The sequence below is a fragment of the Meles meles genome, chromosome 8 (genome assembly GCF_922984935.1).
Source record: "Meles meles chromosome 8, mMelMel3.1 paternal haplotype, whole genome shotgun sequence".
In the NCBI taxonomy this organism is placed as follows: Eukaryota; Metazoa; Chordata; class Mammalia; order Carnivora; family Mustelidae; genus Meles; species Meles meles.
In genome coordinates, this window is record NC_060073.1 from 37,307,417 (window position 1) to 37,326,918 (window position 19,502).

At 38.3% G+C, this 19,502-nt stretch overlaps 1 protein-coding gene and 1 pseudogene across 3 annotated transcripts in view; both read right to left on the reverse strand.

Moving 5' to 3' along the window:
- LOC123948097 overlaps positions 1-16,135 on the reverse strand; it is a 40,289-nt pseudogene extending 24,154 nt beyond the window's left edge.
- ANO3 (anoctamin 3) overlaps positions 1-19,502 on the reverse strand; it is a 456,805-nt gene that overhangs the window by 317,307 nt on the left and 119,996 nt on the right. The gene's annotated exons all lie outside the window — the stretch shown is intronic.

The following is a 19,502-nucleotide window of genomic DNA, read 5'->3' on the forward strand; positions in this document are numbered from 1 at the left end:
CCACAGAGGGTTCACATGACTCTTCAGAAACTAGCATGTTCTATTTGACAAACTTCTCCGTTGGTTTCAGTAGCCAAGTAGAGAACAACTTGGACTTCTTCCTTATGATTGAAAGACAATAAATCTGAGTCTCAACCCATGCCTGACTATTGATCCCTTTTTGACATTTGAGTAAGTCACTTATATTTTCAGGGTTCTAATTTGCTCATCTATTAACTGGTTCTTAACTACTGGGTTTATTGCAAAGCTGTATAAAATAGTGGTTGGGAGCAAAAGCTTAGAAACATCTACTGCCTGGGTTTAAATCCTGATTTTGCCAATTATTAACTTTGTGATTTTGGATAGGTTGCTTAACTTCTTTGGGTCTCTATTTTTGAATTGGTGGGAAAGCATCTCAAATACCCACAGACCTGATTTTACCTACTATATTAACGACACAGTAATCAGGTGGGTAATATAAAAGCAAATGCTTTGTGTTTTCATTCATTTATGTACAGTTCATTTGTTATAAACTCCTTTCTGCTAAAAATCTACATGTCTTTGTTCAGGTTTCCCCAGAGGAAAATAATCTAAACTGAAAGTCTTAGCAGATTCTGGAAGAAAGGTAAAGACTCTTGGAAGATAAGCTGAGAGTATGTCAACAATCCAAGAGCTTCTACATGATCAAGCAACAATAAATATCACCAAATGAGCAGAAAGAGTTCTGGCATCTTAGGAGCTGTTTATTGAGGACAGGGAAGCCCGCCTACACTGTTTGGTATCCTTACTCAGCAGAATGGTGTGTTCACAACAATATCACTATCTTCTGGGAATTTCAGGCTTTACACAGAGACACTGAATCACATTCTATATTTTAACAAAATCCCAAGGTGATACCTTGAACATAAAGGGTTGGGAAACACCAGTATTTCCAGATTGGCTGTACTTGGAAAACTTATAAAATGACTTATGTCTGGATTTCAAGCCTAGCAATTCTCATTTAATTGGTATGAACTGTGGCCCGAGCATCTGAGCTTATTAAGAAATTATTTTCCCAAATGATTTCAGTGTAGAGCCAGAATTCAGAACCACCAAGCTAAATCTTGAGATGTCCCAGGTCTTTATATTAAATATAATTTTTTTCATGTGTTCTGAATACAAAAATCTTAAGATACATCAAATGCACATCCTTTGTGGTTAAGAAAGGTTGGTTCCCCAGATTTTATTGTCACATGCTGGATTCAGTGCTCCCTGGGCTATTTCTGCCATGGTAATTTCAGGATGTAGAGAGCTGATTTGCTTATTTTCAGAAAGACAACAAAAGCTTGACTCCCCCGCAGGCTAAGCTAACGGCCATCTGTTAGGATGGAGCAGTATGGATTCAAAAGGTGGTATTTGCCACTGTATCTGGTATCCGGAGGCAACACGTAAAATCCAAGCCTTTCAGAACTCACAACACCTTATGTGTCAGATCCCTGAGAGGAAGGCAATCCCAAATTAGAAACACATGCTTCATTGGACAGGCACTCATCTACAAGCACCTTAGAGTGTCCACTCTGAAGGAGGCCTTTATCATTCATATCATTCCAAGCACTGCTGCTATGCTGCTGCCAATGGCCTCATGCAACATTTCATAACTGAGCGCATGACAAAGGGACGGGACACACCAGGGCTGTCCTGCCTTGTCCTGTATCTGAAACCAACCCTTTCGATCTGATGAAACTGACACCCAAATGGTTACCATGATGATGATGGTGATGATGTTTGTGCTTATTTTGTGTTATTCATTTAATTGGAAATGTTGATCCAAGGGCTCCCAAAATTCCCTATAGCAAAAAGATTTTATATTCGGTAAGGCATGACATTACAGGAAAAAGAGTTTGGGGGAACATGCTAGAAGTAAACTTCAATTATTCATAAGTATGTATTATATATTCACCTACAATTAAAAATAAAGATAGCACAGTGCCTAAGGAAGAACCCATATAATTTTGTACATGTTAAGGTAATAATGATGGTCCCTATTAAATTCTATATAACTTTACATGTCTTTTTTTAACTGTTTTTAGAATTTTCTTTACCAAGTTTATATTTTTTAAAGATTTATTTATTTATTTAAGAGAGTGAAAGTCTTTTGTGAGCAGGGGAGGGGCAGAGGGAGAGAATCTCAAGCAGACTCCCTGCTGAGCTGAACAGGGAGCCCAAAACTAGGCTCAATCCCAGGACCCTGAGACCATGGCCTGAACCAAAACCAAGAGTCAGGTGCTTAACTGAGTAAGTCACCCAGACGCCCCTCCTCCACCACTAGTTTAAATCAGATGTTTTGTTGCAGAGAATGTAAATAAGAGTTTCTTTTTTCCCCATTTCCTACATTTTCCTTAATCTCCTACATTTTCTCCTTCCAAAGAGCTTTGGATGAAAACTTTAGGATCTTATGCAAAATATGCATATGGATTTCTAAAAGATAACAAAATGAACCTTATTAAGTTTAAAGTGAACTTTTATTAAGCCTGTGGGTGACCAAGAGGTACTAAATTTACCATGATTATCAAAAACAAAAATGTACAGCCACGAGAAAAACAAAACACATTGTGCTAGCTCCCTCTAGTGGAAATTCTGAAGACAAGCCGATCCTAACAACAGTTCTGAATTCACAGGCTGGAATACATAGCCTCTGGAATACCAACCTTATTTACAGACCAACTAGGCCCCAAATCCAAAAACTCAGTGGGAGGAAAGAAGACCAGCATTCAAAATGTGCATCTCTTAAGGCAATAAATCCGGGAAGAAACTGATTTATATTCTTCTACTTCTAAATTGAAGGCTAGGAAGGAAGTTAAAGCTCTCTAACCATCCACTTTCATATACATATAGTGAGTATGAAAACAGTCACCTCACAGAGTTGTCTTAAGGATTAAATGAGATCTGTTTCTCCTCAGTCTTTCTCCACATCCGTAAAAATATGTGACCCCAAGGAATCAAATTTGAATCCTCTTTCTCTTGTACGTTGCCTCATTGTAGTCATCCGGTGATTACCACTGATTTATGTCATCCCCCTCCATCTGCAATCTATTTCCTAGTACAAATCACCATTCTCTCTGGCCTCTACTGCCAGAACAGCGTCCTGAGTGTCCTCCCCACTTCCCTCCCATCATATGCTCCATGATGCACACAGTAGACTGAACAGAAATTGTGTCATGTGGACCTGAGAGTCAGCCCCACATTGTTCATCACTGCACTTGGAACCCTCCCTACCCTGGCCTTCAACACTGCAGTGAGCTGGGACCTAAGCCACCCACATCACATCACAATGGCCACCCACCCACTCAATGCAACACCGAGCTTTTCTCTACACTGCCCCAAACTGGCCATGGCATTCTCGGTCTCAGGGGCTTTGCACAATCTGATCCCACCTCCTGACAGCATTTTTCTCATTTTTCTTGTGTCTGGTTCCGTCCCATCTTGCAGGTCTCAGAGTAAATACTGCTTTGGAAATTTTCTGTGTCTAAACGTGGTCTCCCATCTTCCAATTGTCTTTCTCATAGCACTCTGTTTCCTTTGGAAGAACACTCATGACAATCCACAGTGATTTGTTTAATTGTTCATTATTTGTCTTCCGCATTAAAATTTAAGATACCAGGTCTTCTCCTGTTGCCAATTAGATTCCTGGTATACTGAAGAATTGGTGCTTTTAAGTATTTATTGAATGTTTTTGTAGATGAATTCAATTTTTATAGAATTACTCAGCATAGGTTGGACTAATTAGGCCTTCACTAAATCCCAATTCTTTTCTCTTTCCAAGGAGTCATTGGGCTCTATTAGTTTTCATTTCTAGGAACAATTGTGAGCTGCTTTTTTTTTTTTTTTTTTAGATTGAACTAATTGTTAAATGTTCTAAGTAGTTGACTAAAGACATGGTTATTCTGTGCTTGCTTACAGGACAGATTTATAGCAAAGCTAATAAATCTTAAGTGCCCAAATCCCTGATTTTTCTTGGAACTTTAAAAAATTAAATTAATTTGTTTTTTCCTGTTAGAAAGAGAGAGAAAGAGCAAGAGAGCAAGCACGGGTGTGTGTGGGGGGGGGAATCTTAAGCAGGCTTCACACCCAGCACGTAGCCTGTTGTGAAGCTTGATCTCACCCCCTTGGAACCACAACCTGAGCCAAAATCAAGAGTTGGACGCCTAACCAACTGAGCTACTCAGGGGCCCCTCCTTAGAAGTTTTAAGACCACGAAAGGGACCCCAGATTTATGTTTACATTGTCATAAGTATATATTTTATTTCTTAAAGATAAAATTATACCAACAGACTAGTGCATGAGTAACATCATTTTCTACACAAGAAAATGTGAAATGCAATGACATCACACTGCTCATATATGAAGGGATTTGAAAGAGAATGTCACACAGTTGATAAAAATCCTGAAGATTTGCACTACAATATTAATAACAAGTTGTGAAACAAACAAATTTTAAAAAGCAATTAAAAATATTTGGTCAACTTCATGGAGAAAGCAATGAGTTGTCTTTCAAAATTTTTTCTAGAAAATGTTATAAAATTTTAGAAAGTTATAAATGTTATAGAAATGTTACAAAAATGCATTAAATATTCAAAAAGTGTGTAGTCAAAATATAAGAAAAGTAATTACAGAGCTGTGACAGGCAGTTACTTAGGATATGTTATTTTCTGTTTTTTGTGATGTTTGTAGGTTTGGTGACCTTTTAAAAAGTTGTAATCTGCTTTTGATTTATTTTCTCATTTACTTTCTAGTTCTATGTTTGTAACTTTGTATTCTTTTTGAAAAGTCTCCCCAAATTAAAGACCACAGGGCTTCATGAAATCCAAATTCTTCCCTGAAGGGAAAATTTGCACACTTGGTTGAAGTGACACATAAGTATTGTTTTTAACTGGATAGATTGGAGACATATTCTTCTGTTTTCAGTTTTATTTAATCATGTTAATTAACTTCTTTTTTAATGCCACAAAGTGACCTACCTACATAACGCTAGGAATAACATATGAAACTTCTTAATTTAAAAAGAGTAGTCTTTTTTATGGGGCACCTGGGTGGTTTAGTCGGTTAAGCGTCTGCCTTCTGCTCAGGCCATGATCCCAGGGTCCTGGGATTAAGCCCCACAATGGGCTCCCTGCTCAGTGGGAAGCCTTTCTCCCTCTCCCTCTCCTTCTCCCTCTCCCACTGCTTTGTGATCCCTCTCTCGCTATGTCTCTCTCTTTAAAATAAATAAAATCTTTAAAAAAAGTCTCTTTTAAAGAAATCAATGAATACACATGATAAGATTTTAAAAGTAGAGAAGAAATAGAATAAGAGCAAAGTATTATTGGGAAAAGATGAATTCCAAAGTGCCTGAGCGGGTCAGTTGGTTAAGCGTCTGCCTTAGGCTCAGCTCATGATCCCAGAGCTCAGGGAGAGAGCCCAGAGTTGGGGCTTCCTGCTCAGTGGGGAGTCTGCTTCTCTTTCTGCCCCCCCCCCAAGTTATGTGCTCTTTCTCTAATAAATAAAATCTTTTTCTTAAAAAGTAAAATTAATATGCAGAATGTGGGCTTCGGAGTCCTCTGATTTTATGAGAAGTTGGCAACAAATTTGTCCCTGAGGTTCCTAACAATCAACAAAAAGATCCTCGTAATCAGAGAATCTACTAAAGAAAAGAAAACAAATAATCAGGAACCTGTTGGCTAAGGAAAATCCCAAATCAGACTGATTCCTGGATCTCATTCCATGATCACACGACCAGCATTGTCAACTATATTTTCAACTGAACACCAGGAGTTTCAGAAATTTTTGTTTGGGCTGATCATATCACAGCAAAGTCATATTTGGCGGGGGGGGGGGGGGGGGGAGGGAAAGAGTTCCATTGACAGCCAAAATAACATTGGCCCAAGCCCTGCTTCACAGTTCCCTGCTGCTAATAGGAATTCTGAAAGTACACAGGCACATGTAAGGTGAAGAGAAAGGGCTTTCATGTTTTCTCTTTGCCATACAGGATACAAATTATGGCTCATCTGGGTGGTCCTACCATTGTGTTTTGTGATGCACATGAGCTGTGCTGGGTCACGTATCTTCCAAAAGAGACGACGATCTTAAGGAAGACCTTCCCCTGACTATAAAGCCTACCTGGCTTTAGTTGTAACAGGAGTCACAGAGGGACAAGGGGCAGGGCTATGTCCCTTCAAACAGTATTTTCAGGAACCTACTGGCACGTAACCAAGTTCTTGGGCTTTATAATTCTGTACCATCTTTTGATAAATTAAAATGTTTCATGCTCTCCTGACAACACATTTTGATGAAATCCCTTATAAACATTTTTTGCTGGCCCTTATTTGCTTCCCCGAATGCAATAAGAAACTTCTATACATAACTACTCCAGATTGGAACATATTTGCCAAATTTCAGTTTCAGAAACTAAAGTCTTCCATAATATTTTAAAGGTAAGTGCAGAGAAATATCTCTTTCAAGTCATCTGAGATGGACTTTGGATGGTCTTTAGCTAATGACAATTTAGGAGAAAGGCCTCTCTTAATCATTTCAATCTCTTAGTTTTCCTGTTCTCATCAGGAATTCAGATTGTATTAGAAGTGCTATCCAGAAGATGAGCATGGGGGAAAAATAAGTATTTCCTACTCAGTCGTTCATTTCTTTAACAGAAACTAATGGAATGACTACTATAGCTTTATATATACATATGAATTCTGAAGCCATTATCTTTGTCATTTATAAGGCTATATGAGTTTGGACAAGTTACTTGGCCTTTTAGATCTTCATTTCTTCATCTGTAAAACAGAGACCACAATTTTATCATTTCTTAGGATTACAATAAGAATTAAGTGAGTCCCTATATAAAGAGTATTCAATATTTGATACACAGTCAAGTATTATTACTACTTTGTACCAAGTGCTAGGGATAAAACGATGACCGAAGTTCTGACTGATTTTGGCATCCAGGAAAACGAGCCATTCTGCCTCCAGGGAGAATGGTGACTAGCTACCCAGTAGTCACACCCTAAAATCTATTATTGTGTTTGTGAAGAGGTCTGTTGGCTGCTCCCTGCCAATAACTGAGTGGAGCAGAGAAGCACTATTCCTGGGGAATGGGGGACTTCTTCCGACAGGTGGTTCCAGAACAGAATAATGGTTAACAGGGTTTAAAAATGGTGGAAGATCCGGGTTTGGGGTGGATGTGACCATAAAGAGGGAGCACAAGAGAAGCCTCTGTGATGATATAAAATTCTCTATCTTGGTTTCCACAATGGTCACACAACTTTACACATATGACAACATGACACAGAATTATACATACATACTGTACCAATGTAAGTTTCCTGATTTTGATAGTATACTATATATACAGTTCTATAAGGGATGGAATATACAGTTCCATAAGTTAGGGATGGAATAAGGACCCCCCCCCCAAAAAAAAATCCCTCCTTCATAAAAGCAACAAGAAAACTGGACAACATTGTTAGAATTCCCTTTTACAGAATTGTGGAAATGAACCAAATGAGCCAACAGCAGCTCCCTACCCATATTAAATGGAAATCTGCCATTCATATCGTGAGAGAGGGAGGGAGAGACAGAGAGGCTTAGTCTTAGTTTGGGTCCCCAAGAAGAAGACTCCGAGACAAAATTTCAAATGCAAGTAGTTTGCTTGGTAGGTGCACAGAACATTTACAGAGAAGTGAGGAATGATACAGGGAAAAACTAGATAATAAAGTGCAGAATAATCAGAAAATTACTACTTTGTGTCACTGGAGTTTAAAGCACTGGGGACTCTGAAACACAGGGGCAAAGCCCAATATGTAAGAGTTAGTTTCCCAGATGTCCACACCAACCATGGTATTTTTATGCTAAATATTTAGAATTATTTACTAATGGATGCTTGCTTTCTTGCTGCTTGAGTCCAGTTAAGTAAGACTAAATAGGTCTGAGTAAGAATAAATAGTCAAATATATATGATCAGTTAGGACTCTTTACGCTCCATAAAGAGAGAAAAGTCAATCTTAACTGGATCACCTTCCAAATACGCTTTATTGAGTCATGAAAATTTATATTCTTTTTTTTTAAGATTTTATTTATTTGACAGAGAGAGATCACAAGTAGGCAGATAGGCAGGCAGAGAGAAAGAGAGGAGAAAGCAGGCTCCCCGCCAAGCAGAGAGTCCAATGCGACACTCGATCCCAGGACCCTGAGATCATGACCTGAGCCAAAGGCAGAGGCTTAACCCACTGAGCCACCCAGGCACCCGAAAATTTGTATTCTTAACCATATCACCAACACCCCAATTTCTGTCTCTGCACTCTATTATCATAATGTTGGCTTCGTGTGGTAGGAAGATAGTGTAGACATTTCATTCGTCACATCTTTCAAGATTCACAGTTAGTGGAAAGGTACGAGTTTCTTTCCCAGGACAATTAACAAAGATCTCAGTGTTGTCTGTCTTTGAGTCAATCACCAAGGCCAGAAGAATGTGTTGCTCTCATTAGTCAGATCTAAACCATGTGCTCATGAATGGGAGCAGAACTGGATGGAGTCACATCACTGGAAGGTCAGAGGAGTGCATGGAAGGAAGCACAGAAGGAGAATCTAAGAGTCGTTACTACGGTGATGGGACTGGGAGTCCTACCTAAAATAGTGGGGAATGGACGCTAAGCTGACAAAAAGACACCACCAGCAATGTCTTAGAAGGAAAGCCATAGGTAGAATTAAGTTGAGAGTATATAGACCAGTTTCTAATTAGAAACACAATGGAGTTTATTTATATGTTAAATTGATTTTTTATTTATAAGAGTGTTTTACCTGAGTTATGTTTTAGATTACAGGCACACTTCCAGGCTTTAAGGAGATCCTCAAAAACTCAGTCCACTACATTCAGTGATGATATGGTAGAATGTTTAAGGCACAAATGGGGAAAAGGAAAAATCAGGAAACTTTTACAAAGATAATATTTAAGTCAAGCTTTAGACAAGTCTCTGGAGGATAGAAAGAAGAAGGGAAGAAAGACATTTCAAGTAGAAAGAACAACATGTGTAAAAGGATAGAAGTATGAGTGGATATAATTTTTCTACATACATGTAGTTTGACTTGGCTAGAATCTCACGATTTGAAATGAAGGAATAGCAAAAAAGATTAAAAAGATTGTTTTGACCCAAATTGTGAAAGCCTTATTTATGTTGTTCTAAGGAGTCTGTATTTTCACTTATTGTCAATTAAGGATCCAATGAAGGGCTTTTAACAGTGGGGATATGATGAGAATTCAGATATCCTGGGAATGGAAATTTATTCCTTAATATCAACCATAATAAGATATTTTATGATATATATTTATGCTAAAGTCTAGACATAGTATGGGCAGTTCTGTCTCCTTGTGAGTTGCTTGTTCCTCCCTTCATATGATGGGAAATAGCCATTTTATAAACACATTTTAAAAAATATTTTATTTATTTGATAGAGAGGGAGATCACAAGTAGGCAGAGAGGCAGTCAGAGAGAGGGAAGCAGGCTCCCTGTTGAGTAGAGAACCTGATGCAGGGCGCGATTCCAGGATCCTGAAACCATGACCTGAGCTGGAGGCACAGGCTTAACCCACTGAGCCACCCAGGTGCCCCTAATACATTCTTAAGGCATTTCCCTAACAGCTTATTTTTCATTAAAAGGCTATTTATGTCAGCTCATCCAAAATAATACTATGAGAAAAATCCTCACACTAAGAACATTATTATTTGGTGAAATGGAAAGATATCTATTCTTTGTTCAGATGAATTGATTTCTGTCTTATATTGCTCTCCTGGAGCCCCGAACCCCATGAGTAAAGGCAGAAACAAAATCTCTGTAGTGCAATATGACTGGTGGCCACTAGAGGGCATACTCACTTCGTGCTATGACCAACTAGCAGAGAGCTGCTTTAATTCAGAGCAAAATTGAGCAACAAAGGTGACCTCAGCAGAGGTTAGGAAGAACCCATCGCTGCAAAAGGATAGGTCAGTCTATCAAGTGACAGATATGAAATATCAGTGTAGTCAGATTGAAGCCGTGGTGACCAATTATACCCATCAAAGCTCAATGGTAATGAAATCCAGAAAGGTGAAGAGTGTCATTTTGATGGAGATGACCTCTAGAAGAAGGAAAGGGGTGGCAAGCCAGGTTAACCAATTTTACCTTTACAGGAGAGAGGTGGGCCATTCTTCAAACACATTAAATTGGCTACTGAAAATGTGTTCTAACCTGATGTATCCCTAACAAGTAGAACAGAGTGAAAAGTGCTGTTCTAACTAAAAATAATGGTTCATTAGTCTGTTACTAAAATATGACCCCTGAAGGGATAGCCACCTTGTGGGATCTTATTCATTCGGAAGCTGATCCCTATTTGAATATAAGCATGACCACGTTAAAGCAGTCTGTACATAGACTCATTTCTGATTAAAACCTTGGGTTATTTTTGTAAAGAGCTAAAAATTATGCAAATATCAAATTCACCTCTAAAAAGGAAGCTAGAGTTTTTTCATAGGCCACCTTTCTCAGACTCACTTGAGGAAAAATTGCTAAAATTTTCACTCCCAGGTTCCATCCCTGATCTTCCTAATCAGAATTTCTGAGGTGCGTCCAGGTGTCCGCAGGGTTGGCAAAAGCCTTAGACAATTATTTTCCTTTGCAATATTTGAGGACAAAGAAATGTGGCATAATTTGGGATACCTGTGTTAGGCACTTTTGTTGAGTCAGGCTCTTAAATGCAGCTAGGTGAGGGTGACCTGTTTTCTCACAAACAAACACACACTTTTTATAAAGCAGGCAACACCTCCCTTGTGCAGAGCACCTATCTTTGGTCACAAACAATGCTAAGCACTGTGTGTACATTATTGTACTGCACTCTCCCCCAAACCACTGAAGACGATATTTTTGCTCCCATTTACAACTCACAGAGAACACAGTTTCAGAGAGGTTAGCTGACTGATCCACAGTCATGCATTTAGAAAGCAAGATTTCTTTCATTCTGAAGTTACGAAGCTAAGAAGGAGAGGATGAACGAAGTGTTTAAAGGTTTATTAGTTTCCACGTATGAATTTCCTCATTATCTCTTAATCCTCAGGTTTTGGATTAGATGTCAGAAAGCCCCCTCCCCCATATCAAACTGCAATCTGCCATTCTAGAAACTTTACCCAATCTATGACCTCTGACCTACAATATGACTTTAGAGGAAAAACATTAACTTCTGCCTCTGTCCCGAGAGTGGAAGTAAGGAAGAGTTCCTAATGGTTTTCCCTTGAAATAAATCCATTTTATAACTGTATTTTTATTGGATTTCTTTGGTTTACAGATTTGTTTGTAGGACTTTGTAAATGATGGGTCTTGGCATTTAAAGTCAGAAGAAAGTCAGACATTTCAGCTCTACCAAAAATAAAATGAATAAAAATCCTGAAAAATAATAGTGTGGCTTCTTTTAGGCTTCTCTAAAGGAGAAGGATCCTATTTCAGTCTAGTCAGAGCCTAGTCAAGAAATATTGTAGCATAAAGTTAAAATATGTCTTATTTTCTCTTCTTTTTAGTCGATCTGACCATTCCTGTTAAATAGAGAAAACGTTTTTTTTGGTAAATTGTATTGCATTTCAGAAGCCCTCATATAAATATGTCAGCTTAGAGAGCATATCTAGGTTTTCATTTTTTTAAATATATAATCTTCGTCAGCCCCACAAAAAATGTGAATAAAGCAACATACTAAAAATTAACCCTTGGGAAGCCTGGGTGGTTCAGTCATTATGTGTCTGCCTTCTGCTCAGTTCATGAGCAGGGTCCTGGGATAAAGCCCTGCATGGGGCTCCCTTCTCAGCAGGAAGCCTGTTTCTTCCTCTCCCACTCCACTTGTATTCCCTTTCTTGTTGTGTCTCTCTCTACCAAATAAATAAATAAAATCTTTAAAATTTAAAAAAAATAACCCTTAAAAATCAAATGACTTAGAATAACTCCTTCTGAAATCTGATAATATTTACAGGGCTAAGGATAAATGATGTGTGCTCAGCTAGCCTTTTTTTATTTTTAAATTTTGAAATATATGTATTCCTCTTTTTAAATCATAAAAGGTATGCATAATTAATATAAACAATCTGATGAGTTTGGAGATAAGTATATATTGCTGAAATCTATCTATCCTAATATTTTACAAATAATAAATTAATAAATATTTGTATGAAGTAAAAATTTTTCCTCCTCCCTCTGCCCCTATGTCCCTCCTTCCTAACCATGGCTCAAGTTTTTTTTGTGTTAGAGCTTGGGAATATAAAATGTTCATAATACCCGTTCAGAGTCAGCTCCAACAAACTAATGCTGTGGTAATGATGCATGACTCTGAAACCCCAGTGGTTTCCAACAACAATAAAAAGGAAGCACATGATGCAGTGAAGGGTGGTAGATGTCTGTTCCATGAATTCAGCAGTCCTTCACTATGAGACTGGGCGGCTGGCACAGCCACTCTCTGGGACACTGTCTGTATCATAGCATAAGGAAGAAAAAAACAGAGAACACTGTTTTTGTCAAAAGTGGGAGGCCTCTCTTCTCACATTTCCGTGTCCTACTTAAGTCCTTCGATTAAGCGTGGCATCAGTGGGTCTAGGATTTGTGAAGAGGGTGAACAACTATTTTTAACAATATATAAATTATAATATACATTTTTAATAGTAATACTATCTGTTACTTCTAATACTTTTCAATGACTTCATATTTGTCAGATGAATGCATCATAATTTATTTGTGGACATTTATCCTAATTTTTCAATAATACAAATAATGATGGACAGAACATACTTTGACATAAGTCTTCATGCACACATTTCTTTTGGAATAGGTTTAATAAATACAGATGATATAGAATTGTTTTACATATGAAAATCATATAATTCTCTATATGCCTGCATTTTCCTCACACTGGTTTTTCTTTTACAAAATAACACAAGTCATTCTTGCCTGGTTAAACAGCCTCTCCTTACATCAAGTACTAATAGTAGGAACTGATTTAAACTATGGATTTCTGTGCTAGAAATCTAGAATTTGATGTCCTTTTTATTTCTGATCATTTATTTAAAAAAAAAGAGAGAGAGAGACAAAGAAGTTTGGGAAGAATGATTTGCTGTCCTGACACTACTTTAATCATATTTTTTTCCCCACCTTATAGACTTATTTACATAAGCAATTAATTCTTTATGATCTCTTAGGGTACTTGCATATCATTAGCTAGATTTGGGTCAACTCTGGGGTATCTTCTATTTCTCTATTTCCATGTAAAGCCCTAACACACATCTGATATTCACCCACTTGAAAGAGATCATGCCATTCTTTTCTTTTGTTACTCAACAAACAAAATCAGTGGGTCACTTTTTGTTTGTTTGTTTGTTTCAAATCAATGAACAGTTATACTTGGTGTCACATATTATTTAAAGCCATAGTCTTATTTGTAGTTTTGATAGACATTTATGGTAATTTATGACACATAAATTTGTTAATTATAGTGTTTCTGAGCAACTGAAAAAAACTGCATGCATAATTTTATAAATTTATTCATCAATCAGATATTCTGAAAATATTCCTGAGAACTAAGTATGTGAAAGACCCCACGATAGGTGCTGGAGTTATGGGAGAGACAAAACAACATGGTCTTGTTACCACACTCTTCTGATTATTTCCTGGCAGACTGTGACCTGAAACTGTGAGACTAATCTTTCAACAAAGCCTATGATTTTAGCTACTCTACATTATGGCATTTAGAAAAGTGTGAATACTATATTATCAGTAAATATATTACGAGGCAAAAATAGCCTTGCCAATTCTGCTTAGTTAACAAACTGAAAACATAAAAGCAGTGAAAATGAATTTGTCTTCCATAACCACTATCATTAATAAAAGAGTACAAAGAAATAAAAAAGCTTTTTGTTTTTTCTTTATCCATAATCTGTTCAACAAATATTTATAAAAACCCCACAGACATTGTACTGTGTGCTATAAATTCAGTGATGACCAAGAAATCCAGAAAATATAACTAAACAACAAAGAAAGAGCTACTTTAAAAGGAAGAACAACACAGGAAAGCCACGGAGAATGAGCAAATAAAATAGAAAAATGATTACAGAGAAAAGTATACAACTAAAAGATAAATCATCCCAATGATCTAGAATGGCATTCTTTTTTTTTTTTTTTAAATATTTTATTTATTTGACAGAGAGAAATCACAAGCAGGCAGAGAGACAGGCAGAGAGAGAGGAGGAAGCAGGCTCCCTGCGGAGCAGAGAGCCAGATGTGGGGCTCGATCGCAGGACCCTGAGATCATGACCTGAGCCGAAGGCAGAGGCTTTAACCCACTGAGCCACCCAGGTGCCCCTAGAATGGCATTCTTGACAGAAACTAGAAAAAGTATAGACAAAAATGGAAAAGTTTTATGAGAAAGGAAATTTGTTTTGGTGGGAGATGGAAACTGGAGAAAACAAAACCTGAACTATGTAGTTCCAAAAGGAAATGGTGTCCCAAGAGAACTTACATGAAATGATGAACCATGAGGCATACAGATTAAGTTGCTGTATTTTAAGGAGAAAGATTCTTATGAGTGGACCAAAATTAAAAAAAAAAAAAAGATAATCATACTCACAAACTTTGAAATAAACTGACTTAGACTTTTCCAGAAAAATATAAATATAAAAGGAAGTATGAAAAAATTGTTCACTAACTTTTGTTTTTAGAAAGAAAGAGAGGGCGCATGCACACAGGTTGGGGGAGTGGGAGAAGGAGAGAGAATCCTAAGCGGACTGGAGCTTGATCCCAGGACCCTGAGATGATGATCTGAGCTGAAATCAAGAGCTGGACACTTAATTGACAGAGCCACCCAGGTGCCCCGCCACTAATTTTTCCTAAATATTTTATTTGTTTATTTGAGAGAGAGAAAGAGCAAAATTGGGACAAGCAGACTCCATGCTGAGTGCATAGCCCTATGTCACTAACATTTTTATACCAAGATAACATACAGCAAGAATAAAAGTAGGATTTCCAGGGAAGATGGAGAGTAGAAGGACTCTAAGCTCACTTCCTCCCAAGGACACAACTAGATAATATCACATCAGTATAAATAACCCAGAAAATGACCCAAAGACTCTCAGAGCATTTTCCACAGCTAAATGTAGAGACAAGGCCACTTCTGAGAGGGTAGGATGGTGATACAGAAGCTAAAAAGGACACAGGGGCTCTACGGGTACAGAAAGGAGAGAGAAAAAAAGACCCTCATCCAGTCACTCCAGGCTTGGGGAACCTACGTAGGGAAGATGAATTCTCAGAACATTTGGCTTTGAAAACTGGAGGGGCATAATTTCACAGTTCTTTGATCAATTGGGCATAATACCTGGAACTTCAAAAATCAGCTGGCTGGGGCACCTGGGTGGCTCAGTGGGTTAAGCCTCTGCCTTCGGCTCAGGTCATGATCTCAGCCCACATTGGGCTCTCTGCTCAGCAGAGAGCCTGCTTCTCCTTCTCTCTCTGCCTGCCTCTCTGCCTACTTGTGGTCTCTCTCTTTCTGTCGAATAAATAAATAAAATCTTAAAAAAAAAAAATCAGCTGGCTGGGTTTTAAAGCAAGAGGAAACCAAGTCCCCGTCCTTAAAGAGACAGCACAATGAACAGTTGTGTGGAATTACAGCATTGAAGCAGGAATTTCAAAAATGCCAGGGCATACCGGCTGGATATTTACTAATTTACTAATCTCAGAGCTTGTGCTGGAGGGGCAGAGATCACTGGGAGACTTCCCCAAGAGCAGAGGAGCTGGAGGGGGCCATTTCCCTCTGTCACCCTTCCAGCCTAGATACCTGCACACATCTGCAGAAACCGGCCCAGCACCAACACTTCACCCTTACCCTCCAGTGTGTGCCCCACCCCTGCGCACTTCTGCACATCCAACCCCTTACCAGGCCCGCCTTGGCAGGAGCTTTTCTCCTGCGGGTCCAACCCTTCAACCCTGAGGCAGGAGTTTTCTAAAGTGGCCCTAGGTCTCCTCTCAGAATGGACCCACACAAAGCTTGCTAACACCATGTGCCCAGCCCCTGCACTCTCCAGCCAACCTGTACCCTGCAATATGCCCTTTGCCAGAGCCTGTCCAAAGTAGTGTGACAAGCCTGGCATTGTGTAAGCCGCTCTGACAGATGTCAGCACAATTCTGAAACAACTCCTGCCCCAGGGAGAAGGGAAGATACTCACATACACCATTTTTTAAAGATTTGATTTATTTCTGTTTAGAGAGAGATTTTTTTAAGTTTTATTTATTTATTTTTAGAGAGAGAGAGAAAGCACAAGCAAGGGGAGTGGTAGAGGGGGAAGGAGAAGAAGGGGAAAAGAATCCCACGCAGACTCCAGGGCTGACTCCAGACTCATTAGGCTGAGTGGGGAGCCTAAAGCAGGGCTTGATCTCAGGACCCTGAGATCATAACCTGAACTGAAACCAAAAGTCAGATGCTCAACCAACTGAGCCACCCAGGTGCCCCTTACCATTCTAAGTGAAGCCCCAGCAGTGGGCTGGGGCAGGCATCTGCTCTAACTGCAGACCCTACCCACCAGCAAAAGCTTCTTAAGGGATAACACACGGAAAGCACCCTCCACTTCTGTGCTATTGCATCTTTGGCAAATGCCTGGTCGGACTCATTTCAAGCCCAAGGTGGCCCTAGACTGGTCCACCAAGAACACAGGGACCAAACTCTGTCCACAACAGGCAAAGAGAGAAATTGCAAATGATGGAACTAAAGGTGAAAGTGGCTCAGCCATAACAGTAGGGGACACACAGCGCACAAAGGACACCCTGAATCACTAGTCACCATAGGACTGGTGATTGCACTACAGGTCACCATAGGACCTCGGCTTCATGAAGCAATTACTTTCAAGAGCAGGAAACCTAGTTAACTTTCCTAACACAAACACACAGAAACAGAGAATTATACAAGATGTGGAGCCAGAGGAATATGTCCCAAATGAAATAACAGGTCAAATATCACAGCAAGCAAGCTAAATGACATGGAGACAGGTAGCATGCCTGATAGAGAATTTAAAGTACTGGTCATAAAGATACTCACTGGACTAGAGAAAAGAGTGGAGACTTCAGTGAGACCTTAAACATAGAAATAGAAAATATTAAACAAATTAGAAAGGAATAACTCAACAGAAATTAAAAATACACTAGATGGAATAAACGGTAGACTAGAGGAGGCAGGGTATAGGATCAGGGTATAGGATCAGCAACCTAGAGGACAGGGTAACAGAATGCAATCAAACTGAACAGGAGAGAGAAAAAAATTATAATAAAAATGAAAATAGAATTAGGGAACTCAGTGACACCATCAAGCATAATAGCATTCATATTCCAGGGATCCCAAAAGGAGAAGACAGAGAAAAGGGGGAAGAAATCTTTGAAGAAATAATAGCTGAAAACTTCCTAAATTTGAGGAAGGAAACAGAAATCCAGACTCAGGAAGCACAGAGATTCCCCCACAAACTCAACCCAAGGAGGTCCATACCAAGGTACATAGTAATTAAAAACCCCAAACACACAGAACAAATCAACGAAAAAAGGAGCTGGTTCTTTGCAAAAATCAAGAAAATTGAGTTTTTCCAGCTAAAGCCAGTCTCATTAAAAAAGAAAAAAATAGAGATACAGGACTCAAATAAGCAAAATCAGAAATGAAAGGGGAGAAATAATGACGAACACCACAGAATTACAAAGGATTATAAGTCGATATTATGAAAAATTATATGCCAACCAATTGGACAACCTAGAATAAATGGATATTTCCTAGAAACATATAACTTGCTAAAACTGAATCAATAAGAAATAAAAAATGTGAACAGTCCAGTTACCAGCAATAAAACTGAATCAGTAGTAACAAACAAACTCCCCACAAAGAAAATCCCGGGACAAGATGGTTTCACAGATGAATTCTATCAAACATTTAAAGAAGAGTCAATACCTATATCAATTGGATTTGATTCCCATAAATAAATTTGCCAATTACTATTTACCTCCATTTACTAATTAACATTTTGTGCCTTTGTTTTGCCATTTGTGACATTGGTGAATCTGAAAATAATATTATCAGTGGTTATTTATGAAGCTCATCACCGTGAATTGGTAGAATCTACATAGAATGTGATTTTTCTTCCCCTCCTGAGTGTCCTACACCCTTCTGGATTCAGTCCAGAGCCATTTCAAAAACAAAAATAAAAGCAAAACAAAAAAGACAAACCTGAAACCAAATGAGTCTGAGTAAGTCCAAGCAATGAAAACTATCAAGTTTCACAAAAATGCTATTTAATTAAAACTTGGAAAGGATTTTATGAATGTAGATGTAATTCATTCAGGTAGAAACTAGTCCATTATAAAGTTATTCATCCTTGGCTCTCCAACCATCATTCTTTAATTAGCCTAAGTTTAAGGGAAACAGCATGAAATTTGTCAATAGAAATGCTTGAGGTAACCCTCAAGTTTTGTAACATACAACAATGAAGTAAGGGTCAAATACTTAATATCTTTAATGGTCAGTTTCTTCATTCATAAAATGTAGTTAATCCCTGCCATTAAGGGTTTCATGAGACTTAATGAAAAAAAGTTATAAATATTCAGAACACAGAAGAGGCTTAGTACTTAATACTGTTATTCACCCTTTCTTAATTTATCCAGAGTCTTGAAAACATACATGTTCTTCCAGAAATTGTCATACATAAAAATTACTGGTTTGGGGTGAAAAAATAATTGCCCTAAATATTTTAGAAGAACAAATATATATAAAAGTATAGCAAAATCTCAAAACGAATTTAAAACTTATCTTTTAGTTTATAACATTCATAAAGATCTTCTACATTTCTATCTTCAAACGGTAATGCCATACCTCTAAATTATTAATTATACAAGAAATCAAGGAAAGGATGACAAACGATGAAGGATAAAAAAATCAGCAGGGAGAGCATGGGGGAGGGGGGAAGAATACTAAAGCACTGCAGTTATTTGTCCTGGATAATATTCACCAACTCACAGTTTCTCAAGCATAATTGAAATTCTTCAATCTTTATGAATATCCTTTTGGTTGTGATTTTTTCCCCCAGTAGAGGGTTTTTAGACATGAAAATAATATGTCTTATATCAAGATTATCTGAAATTCTCAGCCATTTGCAAGCAGGTGCAGATATATTGCTCATAACATGTTTTTGCCTCTAACCAGAGAGGAAATAGGGGAAAAGTCACATGTTGGCCTCAGGCTGGCTTAGGTGGCTTCTATGTTTCCAGACGTGTCTCTCACACATCCAGGGTCTTCTCTCGTCCCTTTCTCCCTCCTGTCTCCTATTGTTCTCTTTACACACTCCAACTGTGGTGATTGCTAGGAGTTCCCTGAACATGCCTGTCTTTTCCAGAATCTCTTCTTTTTTTCCTTCCAGTTTATGTTTCCAGACTTTTCATGATTCAGCTCAAACGCTCTCTCTTCCAGGGCAGAGTCAGCTCTGCCCTTCT